Here is a 14157-nt window from a genome sequence, read left to right as displayed (position 1 = left end):
CACACTCTCCCCAGCTGATCTGGATGTAGGTGGTCCTCACACTGCCCAGCGAGGCACAGTGGGGTCCTGCCTTGCCCTGTCCCACCCAGGGTCGGGAGTCCAGGCCCTGAACCTGCTCTGCACCTGGGCCTGGGGGCCACCTGATTGCCCAGCCCCAGAGGCCGGCTGGTGCCCGGCAGCCTGCACGGGGCCTGGCCTAGAGCTGGCCGCTGTGTCACCGCTGCTGTGAGCCAGTCTCTCCGAGCCAGAACTCCGGCCTCTTGGACACACAGGCTGCTGGTGTGAGGAGAGCCCCGGCTGGGTGCTGAGAGCCATCTTCTGGTCCAGGGCTGCTCTGGTGGCCAGCCAGGTGACTGGGGGCCATTTCCCTTGCCTTGCTGGGCCCCACTTTCCTTGAAAGCACTCATGGGGGTGCAGGAAGCCACATGGTCTCTCAGGGTCTTTCCTGCTGACACTGGGACCCCGAATGTGCTTTTCTATCCCAAAGCACCCCACCTTTAAAAAGAAGCCTGGGTCTCAGTGGTGAGGGCCCAGACCACTGGGCTTCCTGTGGGCAACCGCTTGGGGAGGTCAGGAAGCCGAGCGGTCTTTCTTGGAATCGCCCCTCTGATCTCCTGCCCTTGTGGCCCCTGCAATACCCAAGAACAGGGGTAACGGCCTGAGAGAGACCCCGCCCCTTCACTTACACCCCCTTCCTCTTCTGAGGAACTGCACCTCTGCTTCTGTTCTCTGTCCTTCCTCCCTGTGGGGGGTGCCTTACCCTCAGGAGTGGAGGAGGCAGGAGCACCCGCCAGTGTGGGAGTTGGGGATGCTGGAGCTCAGTGCAGCTCAGCCCTAAATATAGTGCTGGTATCTGGGCCTCAGCTTGCCCATCTGCAAAATAGGGGTGCAGAAGAGATGGCCCTAGGACACTGTCGGCTCTGATACCCGTGAGGCTCCCGGCCTTTGCCTGCTGTTTACACCTTGTGACTTCCCTGGAAGCAGTAAGCAAGCAGGAAGGGCAAAGTCTCCGGGTACACAGAGCCTGCTTTGTCTCCCACTTGAACTCCTGCAGAAAAAAAAATCACCCTTTCATTACCCTCTTTTTCCAATAAGGAAACGGGCTGAAGCCAGCATGACCATGAGTCATAGAGTGAATCCAGATCCTCGGGAAGATATTTAAAGGATGCTCTGTTGCCAGGCTGCCCCCACCCCCACCCCCACCGGCTGCCAGTGGCCTCTGAGTCGGGGTCTTTTGGTCCTGCCGACAGCAGGGGCAGGAATTCAGAAGAACCCGTGAGATGCATGGCAGAGTGGTTACCACCCCCATTTCACAGATGGGAAAGGTGGCCCAGAGAGAGGCTGGGCTGTGCCTGGTCACACGGAGTTGGGGCCGCCTGACCCCAGCCAGCCCTCTGGCCGACCCCTGGCGTCATTCCCAGGTTATAGTGAGTGATGATGCCATGCCTGTGACGCAGGGGGATGCTTGAGAGAGGAGGGGATGCGGGGCCTGGGCATTAGTGTGGTGCTGCGGCCGCCGGGTGGGGCTCCAGGAGGCTGGCACTGACTGCCGTCCCGGGTGGCGAGCAGGAGGGAGGCACAGACACTGTCCAGCCGATTTCCCTGAAATCTTCAGTCCCTACACTCCCCCAGCCCCTTGTCCCTGTGGGTGTGATGACTCGGGCCCACTGTCAGCTCCCCGCAGCCTGGCTGTGCCTCAGGCAGGATGCCAGGTCGCTGGGATGCCAGGTGTGGCCGAGGCGGGCAGCCGTGAGGGAGCATCAGGGGTCAGTGGTTGACAGGAGTGAGCGAGGAAAGAAGGAAGCGAGCAGGGCAGGGAGGGCGAGGCTCGCACCTGGCCGGGAGCCCGAAAGCCCGGGGGCCCCTGCGGCTGCCGGACGTGCGGCCACAGCCCGGCTCTGACAGCTCAAAGGAGAGAACCCTGGGCTGAGAGCCCACCGGCGCAGCCCTCCCTCGGCCACCAGTCACGCACCAGCAGCTTCTCTGGGGCTTGAAATGAGAGCAGGTGCCCTTCATTCTCCTGCCTCCTTCCTCCTGCGCGCTCTCCCTGGGTCCAGGTCAGGTGGGGGGGGGAGGTTGTCGCCCACCAGAGACCCCTGCAGCTGGAGCCATGGGGCTGGGTTACGGGTGCAGCCTGCTCTAAACCAGGAGTGAGGCTGCGTCGGGGCCCAGGGGGTGTTGCCAGCCCTATGGGTTGGGAGGGTGCCTGGCACCGTGGACCCCCACCAGGGGCCCCTTTTGTGCCTGGGCTTCTGCCCCTGCCGGCCAGCACCTTCTGCACACCGCTTGATGTTCAAGGCCTGGAGGAGTGCGGGGGCGGGGGGTGGTCCCAGTCTCGGGTTCCCTGTGTCAGGGGCACAGAGCGGGCTACCGGACCTGGGAAGACCTGGAGGATTTGGGCACAGGTGTCCCCAGGTCGTGCTCCCACAGGGCTCCTGGGACTCTGTCCAGGCATCTCATTTCAAATGCCCTGGCACCACTCCAAGCAAGCCTTACCCGTTCTTCTATTGTGGCTTCTGCTCATTCCTGGCCGGAGGGTGGCCCCCGTCTTTGCTCGGCTCGGCGCCATCTAGAGATGGCTGGTAAACGCTGCAGCGAGGGAATTCGCTTCCCTGCGGAGCCTCCTTGCTCCCTAGTGCCTGGGAGGATCCCAGCCCCGAAGGCCCGGGGTTGGGGGGGGGGGGCGGGCGGGGGCAGGAGACGTGGGATCACGGGGCTGAAGGTGTGAAGCGGGAGCGACATGGGGAGCTAGGCGAGAGCCCGGAGGGACTGAGTGTGCTAAAGGAGGTGAACAGGGGAATTCCGCGCTGAGGTCCTCTCAGTTGCTGCCTGAGGCTGTCCCCCGAGGTCTTGCCTTTTCCAGGGCTGAGGCGTGGCCGAAGAAGTCCGTGGGATGGGGCCAGAGGGTCACTTCACAGCAGCTCTGCCCTGGGGCTTGGTCCCTTGAGCAGGGTCTGTCTTCAGATACATTACCAGGGAGCCTAACCTGCCCAGAAGGGCTGTTCCTGCCCCCTGCCGTGTCCCAGGGAGATCTGGCTGAGCAGCCACCATCCTCCTTTGGAAGAACCAGCCATATCTGCAGGTCATCCAGGAAGTAGTAGTGGCCAGTGCAGACCCCACAGCGTGCCTGTGCACCTCGGGGCTTGTTGTTATTGTCACAGAGCTGGGTGGATAACGACTGGATTCCGGAATTTAATTTTTGTGCAGTTCACGAGCTTCCAGGCTATGAAGGACAGCTAATTTGGCCTGGAGTTCTGTGGTATTGCCTTGCTCTCCGGTGGCCACAGTCCCTGCCCTTCTGTGGCCCAAAGGGCACGAACTGCTTTTCTTCCCTGTGCACCTGAGCCCATCCAAGTTTCTGGACTGTAACGTGCACCCCAACCTTGGAACCAGGAGGAATGGTTTCCTGGCCGATGGGATTGGCATCTTAGAGGAAGCATGGGCAGGACGTCAGCCTTTGCAAAGAGTACTTTCTGCACTGAAAACTTTGTAACCTTCAATGCAAAGTAGCAAGCACGTTGGGAGCAGTTACAGCATTCGAGGCCGGGCACAGGCCGTATTTGGGGAATGGGGGTTTGGGGAATGGCATGCCAGGCTGTACCCTTTTCCAAGAGACACTGAAAAGTGTAGGTGTAACCCGGCTCGAGTGGAGCAGGCCCACTGAGCAGGCAGGAGGGTACAGGAGGCATTTTTCAGTTTAGAAGGAAAGAGGTGGCTTTTACTTACTGGCAATAAAACATGGTGTAGAAATAAAGAGCCGTTTATACCAGACGTTTTCTCTTTTTAAAACTTTCTAAAAAAGATTTTATTTATTTATTTGACAGAGAGAGACAGTGAGAGAGGGGACACAAGCAGGGGGAGGGGCAGAGGGAGAAGCAGGCTCCCCGCGGAGCAGGGAGCCCAGCATGGGGCTCGACCCCAGGACTCCAGGATCGATGCTTAATGACCGAGCCACGCGGGTGCTCCCATACCAGAAGTTTTCTAACTTTATTCTCCATGTCTATCGGTAAAAAAGATTTTTGAACACAAACCTGTACATATTTATTTATAAACTATGTGCATGTACCTCTATCAATTCATAATCTAAAGATTATCAATCTATCTATTCATAATCTAAAGATGAGCAATTTTATCTATCTATCATTTCATCAATTCATAATCTAAGATGAGCAAATTTAATTTATTTCCTTCTTTCCCCAGAAGGTAAATAGAGAGGGAAGCGTGGCTTTTCTCCCCCTCCCCACACCCGACGACTCAGCTGTGACCACTGCTTTACAGCGTGAGTCTGACACGCCCGCGTCTCGGAGCCCACCCTGGCTGAGGTTGCCAGGCGTCGGCCTCACGCTTTCCTCCCGGTGGGCTGCCCAAGCTCCCAGGACGGCCACCGTAGGAGTGGTGGACCTCTGCATAGGTAGGGGACAGCTGGGACTCCGGAATGGCCAGATCCAGGCCGTTCCCTTGTCTCTCGTCTGCTGCCCCTTCTTCCACACATAGGGAACGTGCTCCCAACCTTCCCCAGCTCATATCTTGCAGCTTCTCCCACGGGAAAGAGGCCTGTGACTGCCCTGTCATCCCAAAGCCCACATACCCTCCGGTGCAGGACAACTCTGGCCCCACTGCAGGGGCTCCAGAGAACCATCTGGGAGACTCGTGCTCAGGGCTGAGTCGCTGGGAGGTGGTCTCAGGGGACTCCTGCGGCCAGAGCACCCTGCATGAGCACACACCTGCCCTCACCTCTCTCAGCCCTGAAACCCAGCGGTGATTCCCACGTTCATCAGGAAAGGCCCTCTGCGATCTCAGCCTGCCTTCTTGCTTTTCTTTACAATAAAAACATTTTAACTTATTTTATAAGTTAAAAAAAAGAAAAGACAAACCATCGGAACGAAGAAGAGATTATCTGACAGGGCGGGGGCTGGATACGAAGCAAAAATACTCAAACCCCGTCAACGTAAAACACGCAGGAAATCCAGCGAGGAATGTCTGAAGAAACAATAGACCTTTCCCAAAGTTCATAAAAGGAATGACTGGAATCAGGCGGAGGGACTTTTACTGGAATGACATGGGTCACATGATACGTTAAAGTTAAGCCTGGACAGATACTTGTGAGTTTCTTAACATTATTTCCGAACACACGGCTTCCTGTCATCCTCCACCCGGAGGCAAACAGCATAGGCATTTCAGTGCCTCCAGACTAAGGCTCTCGGCCTTGACTGAGCGATTGCTTTAGGTTAGCAAGTGATCTGAGTCTCAGGTGGGCAGTGAGGGCCTTCTCACTCAGAGGGAAGCTCTGGGAAGCGAGACTCCCACTCTCCCAGAGGAGAAAGGAGCAGGAAGCCCGCAGCCCCTGCGGCCAGAGGCCTGGGGGGACCAGGTCTCTGCACCGAGGGGCACAGAATCCAGAACACTGCAGAGAAATGTGTCTGCAGGTGGGCTTGAGCTGTGTGCAAGGCTTTCTCCTACACGGACTCGCCCAGCACTGACCCCATCAATCCCCTGTGTTGTTTTAATCAGCTGAATTATGTTTTCTTCATCTGGGAGCACCGGAACTGATGCGATGCCCTTCTAGAATTTTTCTTCCAGGTCTGCAGGTAAAACTTTTTCCAACAAAGGTTGTCACCTGCCTTTTCCATTTAGCCATCCACTTTTCTCTATAAAAAGAAAGTGCAGGGGCGCCTGGGCGGCTCAGTCAGTTAAGCGTCTGCTTTCGGCTCAGGTCATGATCCCAGGGTCCTGGGATCCAGCCCCACATCGGGCTCCCTGCTCCGCGGTGAGTCTGCTTGTCCCTCTCCCTCTGCCTGCCTCGCTTCCTGCTTGTGCGCATGCTCTCTATCTCTCTGTCCAAATAAATAAATAAATACATCTTAAAAAAGAAAAGAAAGAAAGAAAGTGCAGATCAACGTCTTCGTTTTTAAAGGCGGCATTCATTGTGTTACATCGGCGGTCTCATGCCTCACTTCGGAGTTTCCTTTACACTCAGACATTCAGATGTCTGCCAGTTTCCTACTGTTCGCCGTACCGTGGAGAGCCCCATGGGCATGTACCTTGGTTCACTTACCCGACTGTTTCTTTCTTTCTTTCTTTCTTTTTTTAGATTTTATTTATTTTTTGACAGAGAGAGACACAGCGAGAGAGGGAACACAAGCAGGGGGAGTGGGAGAGGGAGAAGCAGGCTCCCCGCGGAGCAGGGAGCCAGACGTGGGGCTCGATCCCTGAGCCGGAGGCAGACGCCTAACGACTGAGCCACCCGGGCGCCCTACCCACCAGTTTCTTAAGATGATTCCTATGGGGGCAATTGCAGGGTCGAAGCGCACGTGTGGTCAGGGCTTTAGACGCTTCTGGTCACACTGGGCCACACAGATGTGATGCTCGCTCTCGCTCCTACCGTCTGTTTTCATCTTTGCCGGTCTGCCCGTAAATGGTGTTTCGTTGATTTTCTTATTTGTAAAAATTGCTAAAAGTCCCATTTTTATTTGTTCATTTACCACTTGCCTTGCCTCTTTAATATGTCTTGTGAACGATTTCCTCAAACATTTAAAAAATACATTTAATTTTTATTTTTTATTTTTATTATTTATTTATTTATTTATTTATTTTTAAAGATTTTTTTTATTTGACAGAGAGAGCAAGAGAGAGAGAGCACAAGTAGGCAGAGCAGCAGGCAGTGGGGGAGGGAGAAGCAGGCTCCTCGTTGAGCAGGGAGCCCCATGCAGGGCTCCATCCCCGGACCCTGGGATCATGACCTGAGCCGAAGGCAGACGCCTAACTGACTGAGCCACCCAGGCATCCCGTACACTTAATTTTTAAAATTGGACTGTTTCCTATTGGGATCTTTTACTTCCTTATTTATTTATTTATTTATTTATTTATTTATTTATTTATTATTTTTTTGAGTAGACACCACATGCAGCATGGATCCCAATGCCGGGCCTTGAACTCACGACCCTGAGATCAAGACCTGAGCTGAGATCAAGAGTTGGGGATGCTCAACGGACCGAGCCATCCAGGAGCCCCTTTTACTTCCATATTTATATCATTTCCATATATTCACACTGTGTTAGTCATGGTTATTATTGACAAATAAGTCAACATTTTTAGGCCATCAAATCAATCAGTCTGTCAACACGGCTCCTACCTTGGGTGGTGCAGTAGCCATTGGGGTTCCTCCCCAGCATCCACACCACATCCCCCTTGTTGGGTAGCAGCCACAATATTTGGAAGGATGGACTCCCATCACCCCTTTGGTGTAGACCATGCCAGTGTGGCATTTCCTGGCCACGGTGACTGGTTCAGGGGTAGGCACATGGTCCAGGTGGCACACAGAAGTATCCTGGGACCTCTAGGGGCCATCATCCTATTGTTCCAGACTTCCACTCACCTCTGGGCTTGTTCAGCTGCATAAACTGAGAACTTCCTAAAATGTCAGCCATTTCAGCTGGATTTTCTCGTTCCTGCAACTGCCAACATCCTAACTCATGCAGAATTCAGTCCTAGGAAGTGGGATGTGGCTAGGGGGAGACCCTAAACTCTAGACATGGCCGAATTGAGTGAGGGAGGGGGCAGGAAGGAGGACCGTCTCTCATGGAGGAAAATGGGGAACTTTTGCTCGATGTCATGAAATACCATGGTCGGCTGAATAATGGTCTCCAAAGATCTCTGCATGCTACCCCAGAACCTGTGAATGTTACTTCATATGACAAAAGGGAGCTTGCGTGATTAAGTTGAGGGCCCTGAGAGCGGCTGGTGGTGCTGGATGATCTGAGCAGTTCCTTGTGAGAAGCGTCTGGGAGGAACTAGAGGGAGAAAAGGCAGAGGCCGGAGCTTTCCAGATGGAGGCAGAGGCCACAAGCCAGGGACAGTGGGTGGCCGCTGGAAGCTGGGAAGGCAAGGAAGCATGTCCCCCCTGGAGCCTCTAGAAGGAAGGCATCCCTGCCTACACCCTGATGTTAGCCCTTTTGCGAACCTGCATTTGGACTTCTGAGCTCCAGGACTGCGAGAGAACAAGCTGAGTTGTTGTCAGCACTTAGTTGGTGGTCATTTGCTCCAGCAGCCCTGAGAGACCAGTACAAACATAACTGTCTCCCCTTTACTCAGGGGCGCAGGCTATCCGGGAAGTCGGTTGGAGCCCTCACATTCCATAGGTGGGGTGGCTCACTCAGCAAGCTCCCGAGAGATGCATCGGGACATCGTAAGCCTGAAGCTGGCCCATCCAAACGCAGAGAAGCCTGAAACTTTAACTTGGCTAAGAAGAGATCCTTTCTGCCCTCCAGGATGGCCGGAGGTCAAGAAAACCAAGACTTTGCTCCAGGCCAAGCTAATGAGAGCTGAGCAGGTGGGTGGGTGAGTTAGCAGGGAAATCCTGGGGCAGGGGCCGAGAGAGAGGACTCCCAGCCCTGCCCCAGGCTTGTCTCAAGCAGCTTCCCAGAAGCATGTCTCCGGCCAAGAGGGTGTGCCCTCTTTTTGTGGGGTGCATCTGGGACGCAATGCAGTCTGCAGCCCGGTGCACGGGCCTGGTACTTCACCAGTGAGGCCTTTGTTTTCCAGACCCCCATGGTGGAGACCATCAGATGATGGATGGCTGGGGTGGTTAGGCCGAATCCCATGCCCTCTTGCTCGGAGACAGAAATTTCTGGTTTAAATTCTCCCCATTCATAAGAATTTTGGCTTTGGATCCCAGTCCTTGGAACTGACCAGAGGCGGATGGACTGAAGTTTGATAAGATTTTAGGGCCCCTGTATTGCTATGGGTCATTATGTATTAGGATTTGTTTCCTTTTCCCTCTTCAAGGCAGGAGTTGTTAATGCTCAGTGGGTAACTCAGTCTGAGGTCACTTGGCCACGAGAGGCTACATCTGACCCCACAGCAGAGAGAGCATCGCACCTTCCAGATGTGCAGGCCTCACTCAGACGGAGCAGGCTCCCTGGGGGGGGGGTCACTCCCCCCAGCTGTCTGTAAAGGTGGAGGGCAGAGGAGGGCTGGCAGGGACAGGGTGCTGCGTCAGGACTCGGTGACTGAAGGGTGACCTGCAGCGCCTAGGGGCTGGGCACGCCCCTCTTCCTTCTTTCTGTCGGTGGTCTCATTTTGTTCCTGTCTCCTGTCACTGCTGCGCAGAGGCAGCTGGGGGCCCCCTAATGTTTGGGGTGGCCAAGGTCGGTGTGCTGCAGAGCTGTGGGAGTGGGACTAGGAGCAGGCGTGGAGGCTCTGTTTTCTTTTCTTTCTTTCTTTCTTTCTTTTTTTTTTTTTTAAGATTTTATTTATTTATTTGACAGAGAGAGAGCCAGCTAGAGAGGGAACATAAGCAGGGGCAGTGGGAGAGGGAGAAGCAGGCCTCCCGTGGAGCAGGGAGGCTCTGTTTTCTGAGTTCTAGGTGACGCTCAGGGCCCCGCTTGCCCTGGGCACCTTCCCCCAGTGCCTCCCGGCTTCTCCCATCTCCACCGGCTCTGACCCACCACTTCCCCAGCCGATCTGCCCGCCTCCCTGCAAACGGCAGCCTGAATCCATAGTGGGCTGAGACCTATTGCTGGGATGGGAAGCAACCTGTCCTCGGGCCCCGGAGGGGACGTTCTAATGAGTCCAAGCCAGCAGCCCGTTCTCCCTAGCGATTGGTTTCTCCTCCTGTGTCTGACTTAGTTCTGGCTCCTGAGGAAGCCGCCCGGGGGACTGCCCTTCCTGGATAAACCAGAACTTCTGGAGAGGTGTTTTTCTTTTTCTCCTTAGGCCTCCTTCCCTCCCTGTCTGGCTGGGACACTGGCATGAGCACGTGACAGATGGGAGCTGTGACACCATATTGTGATCATGAGGCAGCACGCCTGGGCTTGGTTGCGTTTGTCTCGTCTGAGCCAGTGGATTTGAGGAAATGCCCTGTAGGAGGTTTATTGGGTGATGGGTCATTTTATGTGTCTCCTTGACCGACTGGCCATGGCGTGCCAGGATTAAACTCCACTCTGGGTGTATCTGCGTTGTGTTCCCAGATGAAATTTGAGTTTGAATTGGTAGACTCAGAGAAAAGTAAGCGGCCCGTCCCCATGTGGGCCTCAGACACTTCCTGATGGCCTGAATACCAGGAGAGAGGAAGGAAGGAGAAATTTGTCTGGTTTTTGCCTCACAGCTTGGGGTGGGATTTAGCTCATCTGCCTCTGCGCTCCGACTGGGCTTATAGCCACTGCCTCCCCAGCTCGCAGGTGCGGGGTTGTGGGACTTCTCAGCCTCCATAATTGTGTGAACCAAATCCTCATAATAAATTTCCATTTACAACCCCCCCCCCCACCACTTGGTTCTGTTTCCCTGGGAAACCCTGAGTAGCACATACCAGGCTATACTGAGGATGCACTTGGGAGCCATGCCTGTGAGAGAGTGAGGGCCATGGGGCAGGACGGGACGAGCAGAGGTGGAGCCACAAGCAGGCACGATGACCTTGTCTGATCCACCCCACCTGGAGAGCCTGGAGCTGGGACAGCCCTTCAGAGACAGCGTGAGTCGAGGACAGGGGGCTAGGTCTTTGTCTCTTCACACCGGCCAGTCACTGGATGTGGGCTGGCCTGGGGGTGAGTCGCTCCCCTGGACGCAGCACAGATGGTTCCCAGGGAGCCCTTGGCTGGGTGTGGGCAGGACCAGCACTCCCTGCAGTGGGGACTGGGTACCTGGGTGCTGGGGGAGTGTGCCCCCCAGCGTCCCCTACATCACCCAGCGACTCAGCCAATAGAACATCACAACAGCCGCCTGCCTCTGGCCTTTTTGGGGGCAGAAAACGAAGTTTAAAGTGCTGCTAGTCCAGCGTCCTGTTACTTTCCATTGAAGGCATCATCCGAGGTAAGCCTTGGACCTGGGGGCACGCTGGTGAGTTGGAGAGAAGGGAGACAGAAGACCCAGCCTGAGCCATGAAACAGGTGTGGAGGGACATGACTCTGCTCCCAAGCCTCACTCCAGCAGCAATGGATTCTACACGTCCACACTGACATAGGAGGCTGACATACCCCACGCTGCCCGTCTTTCCTCTTTGGTTTAGGTGCTGGGAGCTGATTGCACACTTTGTGAGTGTGGGAGGTGCTGCTATTGTCCACCAATATCCACCCCACCGTTCTTCAGTAAGAGAACTCAGCCGTTTCACTGGGAATGGATGCCCAGGCAGACTACACTCTTTGGCATCCCCTGTGCGTAGGGTAGTCACAGGGGATGTGAGCAGAGGCGATAAGACCCAGTGATTCACGGACCTGTACCCTGTGTGTGGGCTTCAGGGAGTCTGATCCGGCAACCAGAGGCTCTGCACAAACTTGTGTTGGTCCAGGGGACCCACTTACAGCGAAGGAGGTGGTGGCGGTGAGCCCGTGGCTGGGGGACCCACCAGTCCTCCAACATATACCACACTGCCCAGAAGCTGCTGGCCCAACAGAGCAATTAAGCTGCCTTTCAGCTCAGAGTTTATAGCCCCTGAGTCGGGGCGCCCTACTTGACGCTGTGTCCCCTCTAAGTAAAGACCTGGGTGTGGGAAGCAGGGGCTGAAGGCAGGACTGGATCCGCTCACATCACTCTCAGAGGTTTCCTGTTCCCACAATTCTGGCCTTTTCTAGAAGTCCCGAGCCCCAGAGGGGGAATGCTGCCAGAAAGGGTGTGGTAAGAGTCTGGTTCAATGTCGAGTCATGGCTTCTTGCGCCAGCAGACTAGCCAGGCGAAGGATAGGGTCTCTCTGTGGCCACCAGAGGAGGTAGGGATGCTACTGCCCAGTGGGGCCAGGGGAGAACACGTCTGACACCTACACGAACCTGCTTCTCTGCCCAATTTTGATGGCATGTGGACAAGTACCGCAGCCATGGTCTGAGAACGGTGTGATGATCGAGGGTCTGAAGCCTCTAGGATGAGAGTCTGGGTCACCCCACCAGGTAGCTCATCCAGAACAGAAGAGGGAGTCTACAGTGGGCAAGAGCAGAGGAAAAGGAAGTGGGGGGGGGCGGGGGATGGGATGACTGACCGCTGTGGCTCCGAGACTGGGTCAACCTTCCTCTTGTAAATTTCCACAAAAGGAAGCAGGCAGAATCCTAGAGATGTTCTTCCAATGGTGACCCCTGTGACGCTCCTGCATCCGAGTGGTGCCAAGGTGGACTGCAGTCAGCACTATGATGTGCTGCCAAGATCCGCTCCTTGGGACTAAGGCTCTCATTTCCTCCGTGGCCGGGAGTGCTGGCTGCAGATGGCTCAGACAAGTCCCTCCGAGGAGCTGCCTGCAGCTGCAGGGCCCCCCTCCCAGGGGGCAGCCATGCAATGGCTGGTTTGTGCATGGTGCAAAGGCTCCACCCTCTGGTCTCAATTCAGGACATCTCTCCAGGTGGCCCCTCACCGTTCAACCTCGCCTCCCCAAGAAGCTGCCTGCACGCAAGGATCTGTCTCTCGGGGAACCTGACCTACATCGCTTGCAGCCATGCCCGAGACTCACCTGTTACCCAGCGCTCCAATCTTTTGTCTTCCTGCTGCAGCTGTGATGCTCCCTCTCCCTGGAGCCACTCCTTGCATCTTGTCCCATCTTGCCCGCTCGCCTTAAACTGCAGTCACAGGTCTTCTCAATTGTCCTGACCCCTCCACGCCTCTCAGTGAACGCTGCTCATTCATTGTCTCATCCTTTTCCAAGAGTGTGCTCACAGACACAGCGGTAAGAGGTCCGTAATCAAACATTTTATACATGGGAGAAGTCATAAATAATATAACAATGGCAGCATACACTCCCTCTGCCATCAGAAATAAAGCATAATCATAAAACTGAAGCCCCTTGACTTCCTTACTTACTGATCAAAGTCCCCACCAATACCCAGAGGCAACCACTCTCCTGAATTTAGTGTTTAGCATTTTTTTTTTTTACTCTAAAAGAATGGAATTAAATAGCACATGCATCCACATTCAACTTTTTTTCATTTAACCTTGTGAAATTCATTTGTGTTGATATATGTGACTAATTTATTCATTTTGTTACCATATAGCATCCTATTGGATAGCTGTGTATCATTTATCAATTCTCCTAGAGATGACTTTATGACCTTCCCCCTTGCCAGCAGTAGCAGCATGTTGCAGTGAATGTTCTTGTCTTTGCACACTTGGGCAAGCTGCTCTAGGGTACACAACAAGGGTGCAATTCCTGGGTTGTAGAGTATATGCATCCCTAACTACTAGAAATTGCTAGATGGCTGTTGAGAATCACTAAACCAATTTATACTCCCACCAGCAGTGAATCAGTTCATTCTGCACCGCTCACAAATCCACATCCTTGTCAATTTTGGCATTGACAGATTTTTAAGTTTTAGCCCATCTGTTATGTGTGAAATGGCATGTCCTTGGATTTAATTTCCATTAGCTTAAATCTTAGTGAAAGTAGGCTTCTTGTTTGTTGGGGCACCTGGGCAGCTCAGTTAAGCATTTGCCTTTGGCTCAGGTCATGATCCTGGGGTACTGGGATTGGGCCCTGCGTCAGGCTACCAGCTCAGCGGGGAGTGTGCTTCTCCCTCTCTCCCCCCTCAAATAAATAAATTTAAAAAATTAAATAGGGGCGCCTGGGTGGCTCAGTTGGTTAAGCGACTGCCTTCGGCTCAGGTCATGATCCTGGAGTCCTGGGATCGAGTCCTGCATCGGGCTCCCTGCTCGGCAGGGAGTCTGCTTCTCCCTCTGACCTTCCCCCCTCTCACGTGCTCTCTCTCTCTCATTCTCTCTCTCAAATAAATAAAATCTTTTAAAAAAATAAATAAAAATTATTTGTTGCTCAAATGAACACAAAGCGCTCCACTCATTCATTCTGGTTCATGCATCTGTCCTGTTTGATGCCTGCAGAGATCCCATTCCCAGACTCTACATATGTTACACCTCAGTTTATACACCTGGCCTTCTACCAAACGCTCCTTTTACATCCTACCCTTACCAAGCCCCCCGGCCAAAGTCCATTTCTGGGGATTGCTTCTTCTTGGGTTTGTGTTTTGATTATGTCGCCCATGGTGCTGGCCTATTCCAGCGACCTTGCCCCGGCAGATCCTCCCATCCCCTCGCCTGGAGACCAATCTGTCCTCTCACCTCGTGCTTGGCTGAGGCCTTCCATCCGTGACCTCGCCCCAGGTCATCCTAAACCAACCATAAACGCAGGCTGCGAACAGGCTGACCCCTTGCTCTCCTGTTTCTGTGACTGGCACT

The sequence above is a fragment of the Callorhinus ursinus genome, unplaced genomic scaffold (genome assembly GCF_003265705.2).
Source record: "Callorhinus ursinus isolate GAN/ISIS: 27379988/994484 unplaced genomic scaffold, GSC_fseal_2.0 scaffold48, whole genome shotgun sequence".
Taxonomy (NCBI): domain Eukaryota; kingdom Metazoa; phylum Chordata; class Mammalia; order Carnivora; family Otariidae; genus Callorhinus; species Callorhinus ursinus.
The sequence above is the reverse complement of the archived record's forward strand: the minus strand, read 5'-3'. Positions refer to the sequence as shown.